This window comes from Peromyscus maniculatus, chromosome 3, assembly GCF_049852395.1.
Source record: "Peromyscus maniculatus bairdii isolate BWxNUB_F1_BW_parent chromosome 3, HU_Pman_BW_mat_3.1, whole genome shotgun sequence".
Taxonomy (NCBI): Eukaryota; Metazoa; Chordata; class Mammalia; order Rodentia; family Cricetidae; genus Peromyscus; species Peromyscus maniculatus.
Window position 1 is genome coordinate 58,005,296 of NC_134854.1, and position 17,640 is coordinate 58,022,935.

Here is a 17,640-nt window from a genome sequence, read left to right on the forward strand (position 1 = left end):
AAAGACATGCTTCAGGATGGAGGGCAACGCTTGGAGCAGGTTGGTAAAGAGACCCTGAAAGTGGTTTTCTGATTGGAAAATGACCATTATGGTCTTCCATACTGCTGGATTGCAGGCATTTGGAATGATCGATCTCTCTCTGTGGCAGCACTGGGGTTCAGATCAAGACTTCTCACAGAATTAAGGAAGTTGCACGTGTGCTCATTTGCATGGAATTGAGAGAAAGAAGCAACAGGAGGAAGCGGGAGGGAGATAGAAGTGTTCTTTGTTATTTTCAGCTTCCCTGAGACTAAATTGCCAGATGGTAACAGTAACTGGCTGGAGGAAAGATTTAATTTGACTTACAGTTTCCTGGGGGTTTTAGTCCATCATGGTGGGGAAGGCAGGATGCAGTGTGTCTGTCCATGGAGGTGGGAGGGTGAGGCCATGCCTATTCACTTGTCATGAACCAGGAAGGAGGGCCAGGCCTCCCTTTCAAAGACCTGCCTCTAGAGACCCACTTCTGCCCACCAAGCTCCACCACCTAAGGGCTCCACGGCCTTTAAAATAGTTCTTTATGCTGGGAACATGAGCCTGTGAGGGATGCTTCAGATTTGAACCTTGAGGAGGGAGTTGGTAAAGATAAAAATGTTCTATGGTTGGTTGATAAGAAGGCCTATTGGGGGGTGGGTTGTCCATCTTCTGACATGTTTCCAGGGCTTGCTCATAGTCATGCCTAGCAATTCACAGCAGCCTCTGACCTCTATGGAGCTCAATGAAGGTTAAGCCAGGCAGGCACCTGTTTCCAGTCCCCTGCCTACGTGGGTGCTTTCCAGCCACAGGAAAGTGACTTACTTCACAACAGAGACTACAACAGCCCCTGCTTTTAGATCCTCTGGTATCCCAAGATTTAAAAGATAATGGCTGGGTTTCTCTAGTGGCCGGATGTGGAGGCAGACGTTTGGTAATGTACTCCCAACCCAGGTGTTGATGCCGAGTGGTTCAGAACTAAAGTTGTCAGCAATGGACCACTCCCGACAAGACACAACACACCATAGACTGACTAGTGAATGTGGAGAGGTTCGTTCTGGTTAAGATGCAGGAAGCAGAAGATGAAACTTAGAAATCATTCTCTGTGCAAATGTAGCTTGGTGGAGCCAGACCAAAACCTGTGGGCTTCAGCATGTTTAAAACAGTGCTCCCTGTGTCTCAGCAAGAGATGGATGCCGCTTGTATTTGGTTGGTTGGTGGGCTGAGACCCATCAATTTCAATATCCCTAGATTACGGCAAAATCATTTAGAAGCCCCTCTGACTGATGGGCTATTCTTTTTCTCTTCCATCATCACAGCATGTAGACTCTGTGCTTGCCATAATTAACTAACTTAGTGCTAATAGCAAACTTCAATGATGTATATCAGCCCTCAAACACCAAGATGAAGGGAGAAGAGGACGGACATTTTTTTCTTGCTTAACACACAATCCCCTCAGGAAATCAGAGGCTAAGGAAAATTCCAGCAGTGAAATTAAAAACTATTCCCTTAGAGAATAGTTCAAATAATAAGGAACGAGAGCGGCTGTGACTTCAAGGGAAGTCTGATGTTTCAGAATCGAAAACACTGGTGCACAATAGGCCTTCAAAAAAATTTGAGAGAGAATACAGCAGAGAAGTGGGAGGAAAAGGGACCTGCAAAGAATTGACTGACTTAAGTTACGCCTGGCTTTTGAGAAAGCTGCGCGTGCACACATGCACACACACACACACACACACACACACACACACACACAGTATATGCTATTCTATGTTAGCCTCTAACATGTATTGAAATATTTCTTCACTTCCAGATACTTTTGATTTGTCACTACTTACACATGCATGTAGCTACTATCCAGGGGAGTCTTTCAACATTGTATTGCAGTGGGAAGAGACCACAGTATTACCTTACACTACCGAGAGCTGGTTCTCTCCTTCCAGCCTGTGGGATCCAGATATTGGATCGGATCATCAGGCTTGGGGGTAAGTTCCCTTACCCACTGAGGCACCTCACCAGCCTGAAATAAAAAATTAAAAAAAAGAAGGAAAAAAAAGATGAATCTTACTAGGAAAAGTATTTTCCTGAAAAATTTCTATTAACATTGAGGGGCAAGTGGTTGCTCATGTTGTTTATATCTCTTTATATGCAAACATGTATAGTTTTTAATGAGACCTTGTCTGGAAAACAAAATACAGTTAAATATCAAGCAATCAGTGATGATATCTTCAGTTTCCCTTTATGTCTTTGAGGAAGAAATATTTTTTAAGTGGAAATAGAACGAAATCAAATAAAAAGGAAGGGGAAGGCGAGGAGTAAAATTGTGACAAAGGCCACAGGAGACAATCAAGAATAAGAGATTTCCAAGAAATGGCGTAGGTGTAATGGGCTGGTGCCAGCCTGACCCACAGAAGCACGCTGCCCTCCTCCAGATGGTGGAGATCCTTCCCCCGAAGCCTGTGGACTTGAGTCCAGAGCCAGTCGCCTTCCCTCCCTCTACTCCTCTTTCTGGCTACATCTTCTGTGTTTTATAGACTCTGCCCTACAGAGTGTAGAGACCTGTGCAAACAAGCTGAGCAGGGAGCAGACAACCGGGCTCATCAACGTAAGCAGCTTCCAGATACGCGGAAGGTACTCACTCTGTGGCCTGAGCAGGGCTGGAGAGATGGCTTGGTGAACAAGGCGCTTACCTTGCAAGCATAGGGACCCGAGTTCAATCCCCAGCACCTATATAAAGGTCAAGTGTGATCCCACAAGCCTGTAACCTCAGCACTGGGGATGGAGAGAGTGGGGGACAGACGCGGGAGGATTGTTGGTGATTGGTGGCCGTCAATATAGCAAAAAACCAGTTAGGTTCAGGTTCAATGAGAGATCCTATCTTAAAGGAGTAAGGTAAGGGTGATAGAGGCCACGCAACACCCTCCTTTGACCCCTGTGTATGTGCAGGTTTGTATGTACACACATACACACACACACACCATCATTGCTGGGAGGAACTGGAAATGCTGCTCACCTAAGGCTCATCAGAAAGCAGAGAGAGAAATGAAGAGGAAGGAAGAGGGCCAAATATACCCTTCCAAAGCAAAGTACACTCCCAGTGCCTACTACCCCCAAACAAGCTCCACCTCCCAATTTACATTATCTCCCAATAATGTCATCTCAGTATGAATCCACTGAAGAAAAGTTTGTACTATCATGATCTGTAATCACTTCTCAATAGTATCATCATCTGGCGACCAAATGGTCAATACACTAGCTGTTTGCGACCAGGAAAGGGAAAGGAAATGGTTTTTGGGTAAATAAATCAATTGATGTCCACTTTATACCATGTCCATAATTTCTTCCACTACTTGAAGACTCAAAACCTGTTTGGCTTTCTTTTGCAGGGGCGGGAGTGTTTCAAAATTGGGTTTCTCTGTGTAACATCTCTGGCTGCCCTGGAACTCACTCTGTAGACCAGGCTGGCCTTGAACTCACAGAGATCCACCTGCCTCTGCCTCCCAAGTGCTGGGATTAAAGGTGTGCGCCACCACTGCCCGGCTCTGTTCTGCTTTTCAATCCCAGCTTCCACCAAGAGGTCCAGTAGAAACTGAACTTCTGGGTTACCTGGAAACCTGAAAGGAGTACTTCTCATGCCCAACTTCCTTTCTCTTCTTGGAGCTTTTGAAATAAGTGAAAAATTTCTCTCCTGAACTTGTTCACTACTTTTGGAACCTTTCTGCAGGGCTGGCTCCTGTTACGGTCCTCGGTTTCTGGTAACTTCTGCTTTCTTCCTCCTAGAGCTGCATCACCCCACAGCTGCTCCTTTGTTTCCAAACGCTTCTCGTTCGGCTGATCTAATGCATCCTTGGACCACCAGGTTTGGTAAACAGTGCTGACTGTAACATACAGAAACACAAACCACTTATGAAACTATTGCCCCCAAATAAACAGGGTTTTAAAAAAACACTCAGTATCCTGGGAGATGAGAAATATACAATTCTAGATAATAGTAGGAATAAAGAAGCTATTTTTCTGAGTCTGGCTTATTTTGCTTAAATATGATCACTTCCATCTGCATCCATTTTCCTACAAATTATATAATTTTATTCTTCTTTATGACTCAGTAAAACTTCACCTTAATTATACATTGCATTTCTTTATCCATTCATGTGTTGATGGACACCTAGGCTGATCCCATAACAGGGTTGCTTTGAATGATGCCACAATACACATGGAAGTGCAAGGACAGCCATTTTGTGTGGACTTAGATGCCACTGGGCCTATGAAGCCTCTAGAAGTGGGGTAGCTGGCTTATATGGTAGCTCTAGTTTTAGTTTTTAAAGACCTTCTATTCTGATTTCTGTGGTAGCTGCACTAGCTTACCTTCCTGACAACTGCATACAAAGGCTCAAAGTCTCTTTCCTCTATATTCTCTTCAATATTTGTTACTTGTTATTTGAATGATAGTCATTCAGACAAAGTATATGATGTAATTAAACAAAAATACCATTGTGAAATCCATTACTATGTACAAAGAATACCAACTTAACATTAAAAAAACTTTTTAAAGTTACTGAGATTAGCAATTTGGTAGTGTAGGAAGTAGCCTGGAGGATCATGATAAACTGAATTTATATTTTGTACTTGAAATATGTAGTATTTGAAATTTCACACTCCGATATGTACAGAAACCTAGCAGGCTGATATCAGCGAGGAGAGAATTAGACACCAGGCAGTAGGACCCGAGGTGGGGTGGAGCTGGCATGGTCTTGCTGACAGTGAGCTGATTAAGAGCAGAGATTCTACAGCTAGAGAGTTATGTATGTTATGGCTCCTTTTTTTCTTACCTGTGTGACCATAGCCTGTTTGATCTCCCTGAACCTATAGGTTTCTTTGCTATGGAATGGATAAGTCACTAATATTTGCCTTTTAGGATCATTGTAAGTCATTGGCTTATTTGTTTGTTTGTTTGAGACAGAGGTTTTATTTATTTATTTGTTTGTTTATTTATTTTTTTGGTTTTTCAAGACAGGGTTTCTCTGTGTAGTGCCTTTCCTCAAACTCGCTTTGGAAGCCAGGCTGGCCTCGAACTCACAGAGATCTGCCTGCCTCTGCCTCCTGAGTGCTGGGATTAAAGGCGTGTACCACTACCGCCTCGCTGAGACAGAGTCTTATTATGCAACCTTGGCTGCCCTGGAACGCACTATGTAGACCACCAGGTTCTTAACAGAGATTCCAAGCACTGGAATTGATGGTGTGTGCCTGCCCACTTTAAGTGTCAAATAGGTCAACATGCATGAAACATTTAGAATGGTTTCAGGTGTCAAACTATAAAAACACTGTCTACTGTTTGTCAGTCCAGCCAGGAAGTCATGCTATCTTGTGAGATCATCTAACATTCCAAGACAATTTTTATCTTAAATCTTACAGCTGTTTATGTTTAAACTAATTGTAAAAATATTTTCAAACACTGATGGGCTTAGTGGTGCCTGCCTTTAATCCCAGCACTCAAGCAGAGGTAGGTGGATCTTGGTGAGTTTGAGGCCAGCCTGGTCTACAGAATGAGTTCTTTTTTTTTTTTTTTTTTTGGTTTTTCGAGACAGGGTTTCTCTGTGTAGCTTTGCGCCTTTCCTGGAACTCACTTAGTAGCCCAGGCTGGCCTCGAACTCACAGAGATCCACCTGCCTCTGCCTCCCGAGTGCTAGGATTAAAGGCATGCACCACCACTGCCCGGCCGCCAGAATGAGTTCTAAAACAGTCAGAGCTTCATAGTGAGACTCTGTCTCAGAAAAAGAAAAAATTATTTTCGAACACCAAAAAGGCTTTGTTGGCTAGGGATGCATTCAGCAGCAAGCTTATAGTAGCTTAAACAAATGCTTTCTTTTTCCAACATAAAGATATCTGATGTAGGGATTGGGGATCTAGTTCAGTGGTAGAGTGCTTGCCTAGCAAGCACAAGGCCCTGGATTTGGTCCTCAGCTCAAAAAAAAAAAAAAAAAAAAAATCTGATGTAACTATTTGGAAAAACTGCTTGTCAATTCAACTCAGCAGGTAGCTGTGCTCTGACCCAGGAATTGCACTCCTAGATGTAGACCCAATGAAAGTGTGTGTGTGTGTGTGTGTGTGTGTGTGTGTGTGTGTGTGTGTGTGTGTGGAGAGAGAGAGAGAGAGATCAGACCACGTAAAAATGCTTATTGATAATAACCTCAAACTGAATAGAATAGAATGCTCCTCAGTGGTGGAACAGATACATATAAAATACATGCATACATGTGAGATTTGTGTGAGACATAGAAACCAAATGAACATCTATCTGTAGCAATACAGAAGAACCTCACAACTAAGCAAATGAAGACTCGAAACAATATGCCCCACACAACTCTATTTACTAGGTACAAAATCAGGCCAAACCACCCAATGGTATCAAGAGCACGAAGAGCTCCTTCTAGAGGTTAGAACCATGAGAGAAAGGACACTGGGGTGCTGATCATGTTGTCTTCCTTGATCTAGGCTCTGCTCACCTAAGCTGTACACTTGTGAGGCAACTTTTCTGTTTTATCTTATTACATTACAGTACACCCCAGTACAAGTGACTAGAAGGAAGAGAAGGGAGCAACCAGTATCTGATATCAGCACAGGTCCAGTCTCCCCCTGCATTCATACTCTACATTCTTAGCTTGGTGGCCTTCATCTTTTCTTTTCTTTTTTATGGTCATTGGTGTTTTGCCTGCATGTATTTCTGTGTGAGGGTATCAGAAGCCCTAGAACTGGAGTTACAGACAGGTGTGAGCATCCATGTGGTTTCTGGGAGTTGAACCTGGGTCCTCTAGAAGAGCAGTCAGTGCTCTAAGAAATTGGACCATCTCTCCAGCCCTAGGCTACCTTCATCTTTTAAGCCTGCCGTTCACCAGCAGGGCAGGAAAAAAAAGGCCACCTTCAATTTTATCAGGAATTTTTATTCTCAAAACCCTCCCCTTTCCCAATGCAGCAATCACTGGTTATATTTCCTTAGCCCCCACTGTTGCTAGTCACAATTGGAGGAGAGCCACATCCCACAGTGAGAGCCAAGGAAGATAACTCTGAGGAACCTTTCATAAGTCAGCAACAGTGTCAGCCAGCCAGGCCAAAGAACACAGAATTGTACGTCAGATCTAACTGTTGTTTCTTCTCCCTGGGTCCAAATGCAAGGGCAGAGCATAGGAGGCTACATTCAAGATATACTTTTGAGATTAGCATAGCTGATTGCTGAATGGTTCAAGCTGATGATAAACCAGGCTTGCCCAACATGACAGCTGAAAGTGGTGTCTAGGCTTGAAGAGTGCCCCATGATGAGATACTTCCACCAGCTGTGATAACTTCTCTTTATTAAATAAAGAAGGAGACTCTGGATGGCTCATCTTGCCAGGATCTGCATTAGTCAGACATCTGACCACAAAAACTAGCGTGGGCTTTAACTAAAGGCAGTTGTTTGGGGTTTGTTGTTTTTGTTGTTGTTTATTTTTTATTTTTATTTAGATGCTGCCTGAACACCACTCCTAAATAGATCAAATATTTCACATAAAACCCAGTGGACTAATGACAAGCAGTGTATGTAACAAGCGGAAATGTTGCAGTAGGTGGTAGGAGTCGGGTGTTGGATATAACAGGAGGGTTCAATCTTAGTAGTAGATCTGGGGACAGTAATTAAAGTTGTTGAGCTGAAAAGTCAGGTAGAAATAATCTTCTCTCTCAGTCCCAGACTGTCCACGAAGATGAACTTTTATTGCTTAAGCCAATCTATAACACATGGATCTTTCTTTTCATTCAATTCCTTTCCCCTCAGAGGCTTTGGCTTGCAAAGCTGGCTCCGATGTCTATTTTTTCAACCTTTTATCCACATGGTGCTTGTATCCGTTACTTTTCCTGGGGCTGTGATAAAATACCCTTACAAGAGCCATCTTAAGGGAGGAGGGGTTTATTTACTGTTAAAGGGTGCATTTCAATCATGGTGGGGGAGCCTTGGTGACAGCAACCCGAGGCAGCTGGTTGTACTACATCGGGAGTCAGGAAGCGGGGAGTGGTAGCTGCGGGTGCTTGACTCACCTTCCCCTTTTAACTCAGCCCTGAGTCATGGCCCATAGAATGGTCCCCCACACAATTAAGGTTGGTCTCCTTATCTCAGGCATCTTAACCTGGTGTCTAAGCATGCTCAGAAGCTTGTTCCTGAAGTGGTTGTGGGTCATGTCAAGTTGACAATCAATGTTCACCATCACAGTACATGTCCCTTAGTGTACTGCCCAGTTATGGAGTGCAGGCTTCCTGTTTCTTCACTCTCTTTCCTTCTCTCATTATTTCATACAGTGTCGCACATCCAGTAACTGCTAAAACGTAACAACTGGCTGTTGTCTGATCATCTAGTCTGGTTGATGGAATGAATGAATTCCTTTTTATGCTACAGAATGTCTGCATTCTAGAAGATGAAGATGGGACAAGTGTCTCCACGGCCCATACTTTGTCTTCTGATGGTCCACACGGCACTATGGCTAAAGCCACGGACTGTGGTCTTCATGTCATAGTTGGGGTACCCTGAAGCTGCAAGAGGGTAGGCAAATTTGTTACGGAACCTGAACCTTCATATGCTATTTCAGCTTTGATGAATCTGGCTAGTTCAATGACAATAGGGAATTTATTGTCATGAAATTGAGTCATTTTAGATGAACAACCTAGAAAAAAAAAAATCTAAGCAGCCTGGGGACAGGGGAACCAGCAGAACTGTGGGTACGTGTGTGTTCACATTTAGTTTTCTATTGTGGTAAGTATATATTTTTAATAATTTAATAATAATGTTTATCTTAGGGTTTCTATTGCTGTGAAGAGGCACCACAACCATGGCAACTCTTAAAAAGGAGAGCATTTAATTGAGGCTTGCTTACAGTTTAGAAGTTTAGTCCATTGTCATCATGGCAGGAAACGTGGCGGCAAGCAGGCAGACATGGTGCTGGAGAGCTGAGAATTCTACATGCAGTTTGGCAGACATCAGGAAGAGAGTGTCACACAGGGCCTGACTTGAGCATCTGAGACCTCAAAGTCCACCCCCAGTGACACACTTCCTCCAACAAGGCCATACCTACTCCAACAAGGCCATACCTCCCAGTAGTGCCACTCCCTATGAGCCTATGAGGGCCATTTTTTTCAAACCACTACAATGGTAAGTGTTAGGTGTGACATGAGCTATGTTCACAATATTGTGTATCCATCACCACTGTCTTCTCCTAAAGCTTTCATCATCCTGCCCAGAGATTCTGACATTAGCAAGCAATAAAAATCTATGACCGTCTCTTTCCAGCTTCTGATAATTTCTAACTTCCTTTCTGTCCCGGTGGATTTGTCTATTGTAGAGATTTTATATAGCTAGAATTATCCTATTTCTGCCTTTTGTGTATGGCTTATTTCTCTCGGTATTATGTCTTCAAGACTCGCCCATGGTGTAGTATGTAACTGGAATCATTCCTTTTTATAGTTGAATAATATTACATTGTGTAGATACATTACAATGTGTTTATTCATCCATCTCTTGATGGACATTTGAGTCATTTTAAATTTTTTTTTTTTACTTATTTTGTATGTGTGGATGTTTTGCCTGCATCTATGTCTATGCATCATGGCAGGCCTGGGGTTCATGGAGCCCAGAAGAGAGCATCAGAAGCCCTGGAACTGGAGTTATAGTTAGTTGTGAGCTACCGTGTAGGTGCTGGGAATTCAGCCCAGATCCAGCAAGCGCTTTTAACCACTGAGCCATCTCTCCAGACTACTTCTGAGCCATTGTTACCTTGAGGAAATTGTCAGTATTATCACCAAGAATGTTAGTGTATCTGAGTACCTGAGTCTGTTTCCAGTTCCTTGAGATGTATGTCTAGCAGTAGAACTGTCAGGTCAGAGGGCAATGTTTTCAGGGACCACTGAACCATTTCCCACAGCTGCCTTACCACCTTACATCTCCTTCAGCCAGGAGTAAGAGTTCCAGTTTCTTCGGGAACACGGTCTCGCAGGGTCTCAATGTTCCCTGTGCACTCACCCTTCTTCAGACTTTGGGATTCAGAGAGGGTGTGGCTGACCTACCTTGGGCTGTGGTATTGGTTCCTTTTCTTGGCACTGTGACAACGTAGCCGGCAGCCGTGGCTTAAGGAAGGGTGTGTGTTGACTCAGTCTGAGTCGACAGTCCAGCTTGGAGGGAAACTCGTGGCAACAAGAGGGAAATAAGGCAGCTGGTCACAATGTGCATGCCGTCAGAAAACAGCAGGAGCAGGAATGCTCATGGCCAGCTTGTGTTCACCTTTCATTCCGTCTGGGATCCCATCCCATGGAAGGGTGCTCTCCACGTTCAGGGAGGAGTCTTCCCTCTTTAGCTAAACCTTTCTTGTGTCTCATAGACACACCCAGAAGCGTTTCCATGGTGATTCTAAACCCAGTCAAATTAACAAAATTAACCATTAAAAACAGGGTGTGACAGGGGTTGGGGAGCGGCAGCGTGGGGGAAGGGAGGTACCAGAGGATGACATCATATCAAGAAAGATCGTGTTAACTGAGCACAAACGTGCAGGTTTGCCGATACTGTTCCCTGTTTCCTAAAATGGGGATAATTGCACATAATGCAGTGTGCTTGTGAAGGTTAATGATGATAATGCGTGGAGAGTTCTTTGTAAGTACTTCACTCTCCAAAAGCCAACAACCACAGCAATAGCGCAGTTCTAAGAGCAGCAAACAGGACGCTTTGCAGGCCAGCACAGCTGTTCTGTCATATATCAAGGATGCCTGGCTTTCCTATTACAGAGCGAACCTGTGTTGTAGATTTCTAAGCAATTTTTGAACCTATTTCTATTTCCAGTCTGTGTCGCCTTCAGGGGTGACATGTTTCATTTCTTTTCTGCCTGCTTTGTCGAGTAGTAATTTGTTGTATTTGTCCTAAAACCACCCCTTTCCAGCCCAAGACAGCTTCTTGGTTCTACCTCAGCAGCCTCGGAGACCTTCACCACAAGGACCTGCTCACGTTCCAGAAGCTGAGTGAGTGGAACATTTGTACAGGCTCCAGGCTTTCTTCCGGGTTGCATTCCAAATCACGTATTTCCCGGTATCCATTCACAGACAAGCTCTGAGTCCTTTAACTTTATTAAAGTGTCAGCATCAAATCACGACTTCACAGCTTTCCCACAAGCTGCTGCCTGGGATGACAATGCTGAGGTGCTGTGGGGAACTGGCACAGTGCCATCACCGACTACAGACCTTGTTTCCCCTATCACAGGTGATGCAAATGCCCGTCCATCTCAATAACATGACAAGATACTTTATTCCCCCTCCAGGGTTGCTCTGATCACAGGCCAGAATCAGGAAGGCATACTGGTTCACAATTTAGTTAATACGCATTTTCTGTGTGTATATGTGTACGCATGTGCAAGTAGAGGCCAGAAGTTGATGTTTGGTTAACATGCCTTTACTTACCCCCTTTTTCCCTTTGATTTAAAAGTATAATTAGGGACATCGGAAAAGAAATTTTCCTCTATATAAAACTGATTTAGGCTCTTCCTCAGGACCTGCCAACTGAGATAATAATATTAGCCCAAACTCTGATGCTATTGTGATGTGAGCCACACACATGACAGTTGTGTATCTTTCTCCTATAGAGTCAACTCCCAATTATCTGCACACTTGCAGGGGTGCGGTGGTGCAGATAATTCAAAACCACAAATAATACAAATGCCATTTCTGCTTGGCTTGAGAATACATTATGCAAATGTGGGGGAGCAAATTTACCTTCTTTATTACATTTTGCTTGGATTTATATTAAAAAATTGTTTGCATTCTCCATGATAGTATATGTATCTGCAGGGGAAAGGGGGGCAAAGAATGGCATCCCTGGAGCTCAAGAGAATCATAGTAATTTAGCATTCAAAGGAACCTTGGGGATCACCATGCAAATTCCTCCTTCATTTTCTAAGAGGGGGTAACCAAGGCCCAGAGAGGCTGTGTGGCTTAGAGGAGATCCCAGAGTAAATGTGGCAGAGCTGGGACCAGATCCAGGTCTCAGACTCCCTTTTTCCAAGGACAGAAAAAACACTGCTAATTACATGCCCGACTGGGTGTGCTGGCCTTGCCAGGAAAATCTTATTTTCTCCAAAAGACGAAGCCATGTCCACTGTAACTTCACTAAGCACAGAGATTCCACATCCTCATGGACTGACATACCTGTTTCTCCAAAGTGGCCCTGCTATTGGGTTTGAATTGTTTGCTGTCTTCAAGAGTTCTCAAAGATGTCCACCTGCATTCTGCGTGTGGGGCCCAGGGAATTTCTGGGAGTCCAGGAACACTGGAATTGGTGAGTCTGTGCCTTGAGGAGCGTGGCACATGTAGACATCATGCTTTGAGTCAGGTACACCAGCAACCCATCAAACCACTGAGTAGTCTGGGCAAGTTTCGTTGACCTTGAAGTAACAGCTAAAAAGCAAAATAGAGAGGTAAGTTCACCTCTCTGTGAAGTGCAGCAGAGAGGTCGGAAGGAAGACCCATGCAAGATCAGCAGGTCAGCAATCATCAGTTCCAGGATGCTGGAGACCTGGATGGCTGAAGCAGACAGCTCAGTTGCTACACTTCATGTCAACTTCTAGAGCAGTCCTGCATGAACCCAGGGTCATTAGCAGGTAATGGTTTTTTGTAGCATGGACCTGGCTTGAGATTTCTTGTGTGGGCAGGTGTTTCTAGTGTCCTGTACTATCCTGGAGCAATGCAACAAAGGTGCTTAAACATCAGAGGAACACAGAGCCTAGCAAGGCTTTGGAAGCTGGGACTGTAACTCAAAGATTGGGAAGCTGCTCCAGGAAGGCATACAGGAAGGGTTTGCTCCAAGCATCTGGGGGAAGGGTTTGCTCCAAGCATCTGGGGGAAGGGTTTGCTCCAAGCATCTGGATCTATCAATGCCACTCACCTTCCCTGCACACTCTTACTTCTGTCAAAATGAAGGCAAATATTTATCTTTCAATGTAGCTACTTAATAGAGAAAAGATGTTCCTTTTAATCAGAGACTGATTTTATTAATACTTGTTAATTGTAGGCAAAGCCTTTTTCTCTGCTGATAGCAACATCTACTCCATACTGCTGGAGTTATCAAGACTTTATAACATATTGATATAACAATTCAGTTGGTTACTAACAGTCACACTTAACAATATGAATCTAGTTTATGAAATGATAAGATTGGTAGACTGGCTTGTCTAAAATGAGAGCGCTCTATTGTTTCCAGGGCTCAGAGAAATAAATTCACTTATCCCCACACAGTGCAAGAGAAACTCAAAGCCAATTCTTACCATTCTCTCCCAAGATTTGTAGCTCTCCCTCCAAAATTCCAGGAGGGAAGATCAGACAGCTTATGATAAGACAAAGGATTGAGGAAATAAAGGAAAAATTAAACTCAGACTTGGAGTTGAGAAAAATGCTCGGTGCGTGGAGGGCACAACTATGCCACAGTGCACAAATGATCCGGGTGGTGGGATAGCTCAGTTGGTCCAATGCTTGCCTAGCATCCATGAAAACCCACAGAACCTTAGCACTGGATAAATATGGCACAATGTTACACACCCACAATTCCAACATTTGAGAGGTGGAGGCAGGAGGATCAGAAATTCAACATCATGTCTGATTATGTAGAGAATTCAAGACTAGTGTCTTAGTGTTTCTATTGCTGTGAAGAGACACCATGACTAAAGTAACTTTCATAAAGGAAAGCTTTTTGTTGTTGTTGTTGTTGTTGTTGTTTTTTGAGATACGGTTTCTCTGTGTAGCTTTGGAGCCTGTCCTGGATCTCGTTCTTTAGACCAGGCTGGCCTCGAACTCACAGAGATCCGCCTACCTCTGCCTCCCGAGTGCTGGGATTAAAGGCATGCGCCACCACCGCCCAGCAAGGAAAGCTTTTAATTGGGGCTGGCTTACAGTTTCAAAGGTTTAGTCCATTATTTTCATGGTGGCATGCAGGCAGACACAATGCTGGAAAAGGAGCTGAGAGTTCTACATCTTGATCTGCAGGCAGCAGAAGCAAGTGTGTCACTGGGTGTAGCCTGAGCAGATGAGACCTCAAAGCCCACCTCCACAGTGACACACTTCTTCCAACAAGGCCACACTGATATGGATTCACATCACGCCCCCACGGTGGGGCATGGTCGAGCATGCCCAGCAGGACCTAGTCACTTCCGCCTAGTCATTTCCGGGTCAAAACGTCTTGCGTGACCAGGACCCTGTGGCTTTGCATGGTTGTGTAAAGCGCGCAGCTCAACCATGTGATCTACGCGCATTCATGGAATAGCCACATGGGCCTGTGTGTGCAGGCGCGGCCCAGCCTTTATAAGCCGGTGCCATGATTCTTGATTCCACTTCATTCACATGTCTTTCCGCAGGCCTGTGCACATCTGTCCCTCTCCCTTATCCAAAAAAAAAAAAAAACAAAAAAACAAAAACAAAAACAAAAAAAACCTCTTAGCCTGGTGGTAGTGGCGCACGTGGGAGGCAGAGGCAGGCGGATCTCTGTGAGTTCGAGGCCAGCCTGGTCTCCAAAATGAGTTCCAGGAAAGGCACAAAGCTACACAGAAACCCTGTCTCGAAAAACCAAAAATAAATTAATAATAAATAAATAAATAAATAAAACTCTTGTTAGTAGATTCTGTCGTGCTTCGTGACGTTTCCTCTCAGGGTAAGAGCGCCGCAAAAACCAACACACACCTCCTAATAGTGCCACTCTCTATGGCCAAACATTGAAACACTTGAGTCCATGGGGGCCATATCTATGCAAACCACCACAGCCAGCCTGGTATACTTAACACTGTCTCAAAAACAAACAACCAAAAATGAAATGAATGTGTGAGCTAGGTTATACCTGAATCTGGACTGAGGAAATTTACCAACTCAGAAAATTTTGAACTGGTAAGTGCCTACATAAGGCAGTTTAAGGGGTATTAGTAAGCATCCAAAATTCAAATTCTTGAGCCCTCATTAGAACACTGAATCAGAAACCCTGATAGTAAATAGAACTTTAAGTCCTTCAAGTAATTGTAATATACATTGAAGTTCAAGATCCCTTGGCTCAGACCAGAGAATCAGCAAACTTTTTCTAGAAAGGATCAGATAGTAAATATGTTAGGCTTAGACCTGTAGTTCTCAACCTTCCTAGTACAGTTCCTCATGCTGTGGGACCCTCAACCATAAAAGTATTTTCGTTGCTACTTCATAACTGTAACTTTGCTACTGCTATAAATCATAATGTAAATATCTGTTTTCTGCTAGTCTTAGGTGACCCCTGTGAAAATATTGTTTGACCCCCCCAAAGGGTTGCAACCCACAGGTTGAGAAACAATGGCTTAGAAGGCCAGACAGGCTCTGTTAAGATTTGTCAGTACCGAAAGCAGCTGTCGAGAACATGTGAATGGATGGCTGAGGCTGGATACCAATAAAACTACTTGGACTGATGAGGGCTCACATGGCTCGTAATATTAACACACAACAGTACTCTAAACCTATAGAATACATTCTTGTAAGGAAAACTGGTCTTTCCGAGTGTGGTATGGTGGTTAGTTCTAACTGTCTGTGCGACAGAAAGCAGCGGTGGGTCTTCCCGTTCCCTCACCACGGTACTTGTCTCTAGCTGGATGCCCGTTCCCTGCCTCCGTGTTGTTTAGTATTGCTCAGTCTGGTTTAACCTCTTCTTGGTACAGATTGTGTGAGGGGTGGTCAACCTGCTGTTCAGGATGGGGTGGAACTCTGGCAAGAGCTGTCTTTCCTTAGGTTTGTAGACTTACAGTCATTCCCCCTTTTCTCGCCTTCCTTAATCCCATGTTGCGTCGTTTGGTGCCTTACAAACCCTGCTTAGCCATCAGCTTGGCTTGTTCCATTCTGCTAGGTGAGTTCAACCGCTTCACTCATTCTTTTTCTTTTTACTTTGATTGTTTCCTAATTTGTCTTGGTGGAGTTTGTATTCTCAGTTACTCATTAGTGCTATTGCTTTGGGGTGATCTCTCTGAAGAAAAAAGGGGGAGAAAAACTCTCTTCTTCCCTGTCATCTTGAAGTTGAAAATCTCTGGTAATACATTTGAACTTGGATATTCTCAAATTGCCCTCCATGTACTTTATACCACTTAAGTAACAGTATTTTTAAAGTATTCCCCACATCTTTGCCATATTAACATGTTAGTTTTTGTTTTTGTGGTTGTTTATATTTCATCTTTTATTTTTGAGGTTATAATATAATTACACCACCCTTCCCTTCCATGCCCTCCCTCCAAACCCTACCATGCACCTCTCCTTGCTCTCTTTCAGATTCGTGGCCTCCTTTTTCATTAATTGTTGCTACATGCATATATATGTAGTTTTCAAAGTTTACTTTTTAAATCTTAATGAAAAAACAGACGGCATCATTTTAACTATGTCTTTTGCAAATGGCACTGAGATCTTATTGAACCTAAATTTAGTCGTTCACTGAATGCATACCCTTGTATATAACCATTGACAGACAAATGATTATAACCCACGCTTCGGAAACTCCCTTGAAGGGCTCATCTTTCTGACGTCACCAGTAGTCTGTGCTTCTAGTGAGAGGTTGCACACAGTCAGGCTTGTCCGCGCACAACAAAAGGCCCAGGGAAGAGAATCTCTGGACCCTGTGCCGTTCTTCCCCAGTTTACTTTTTAAGAATCTCCTTCCAGGAAACCAGCAGAGGTGACAGAAAGGGGGTGGGGGACTTATCCTGCATTATGCTTTCTTCTCAGGTCCCTGACTTCTCAGCTCTCAGATTTACACAGCATGTGTCCTCTAAGCCATTCAAGGTGCTATATAATCTCTTTGACAGTGAAGATCTCATAAACATCATAGTATTCCAGCTGTCAGACATCATGCTAAAAAAAAAAACACCATGACCCAGAAGTTAATCCAAATCTCTGGGCTGAAGTCTCTGAGGGCTGTGGAAGGGGATGCTTAAAAGAGAAAGTTCTGATTAGAAAGTTATGTCCTTATTTTGAGATATGGGAAGGGATTGGACTTCTTGTTTAATGGCCAATTCTCCTCCATTGAGGATTCTTGTCTATCTAGAAGCACAGAGGTAAAGTACCAAACACATAAATGTAAGGGAACTTGCCACGTTGCAGCAAACTGCATATCCAGGTGATGGCAACACTGCTTATGTGAGTAAGGGCACAACTTCTTTTTCCTGTATTAATCTCATCTGGTGGCTTTTCTTCCTAGTTTATTGCTTGCTTATGTGGCTAGACTGAGCAGTAATCTCAACCCAGAGAAGATGAACCGAGGAACTAAAGAAGATTCTTTTTTTAAAGCCTAATGACTATGCCAGTCTTCTAAAGGCTATTCACCTCAATGCATCATTTTTCATTTATTTATTTATTTATTTATTTATTTATTTATGCTTATTTCAAGACAAGGTTTCTCTGTGTACCCTTGGCTGTCCTGGAACCCAGTTTGTAGACCAGGCTGGCCTTGAACTCATTGATCTCCCTGCCTCTGCCTTGCCAGTGCTGGGATCAAAGGTGTATGCCACCACCGCCTGTCCACCTCAGTGCTTTAAATGGTCTTTTAATGTTCTGAAATGTTTAGAAGGCAAACAAGGAGAGTGGCTTCCTTAGGAGC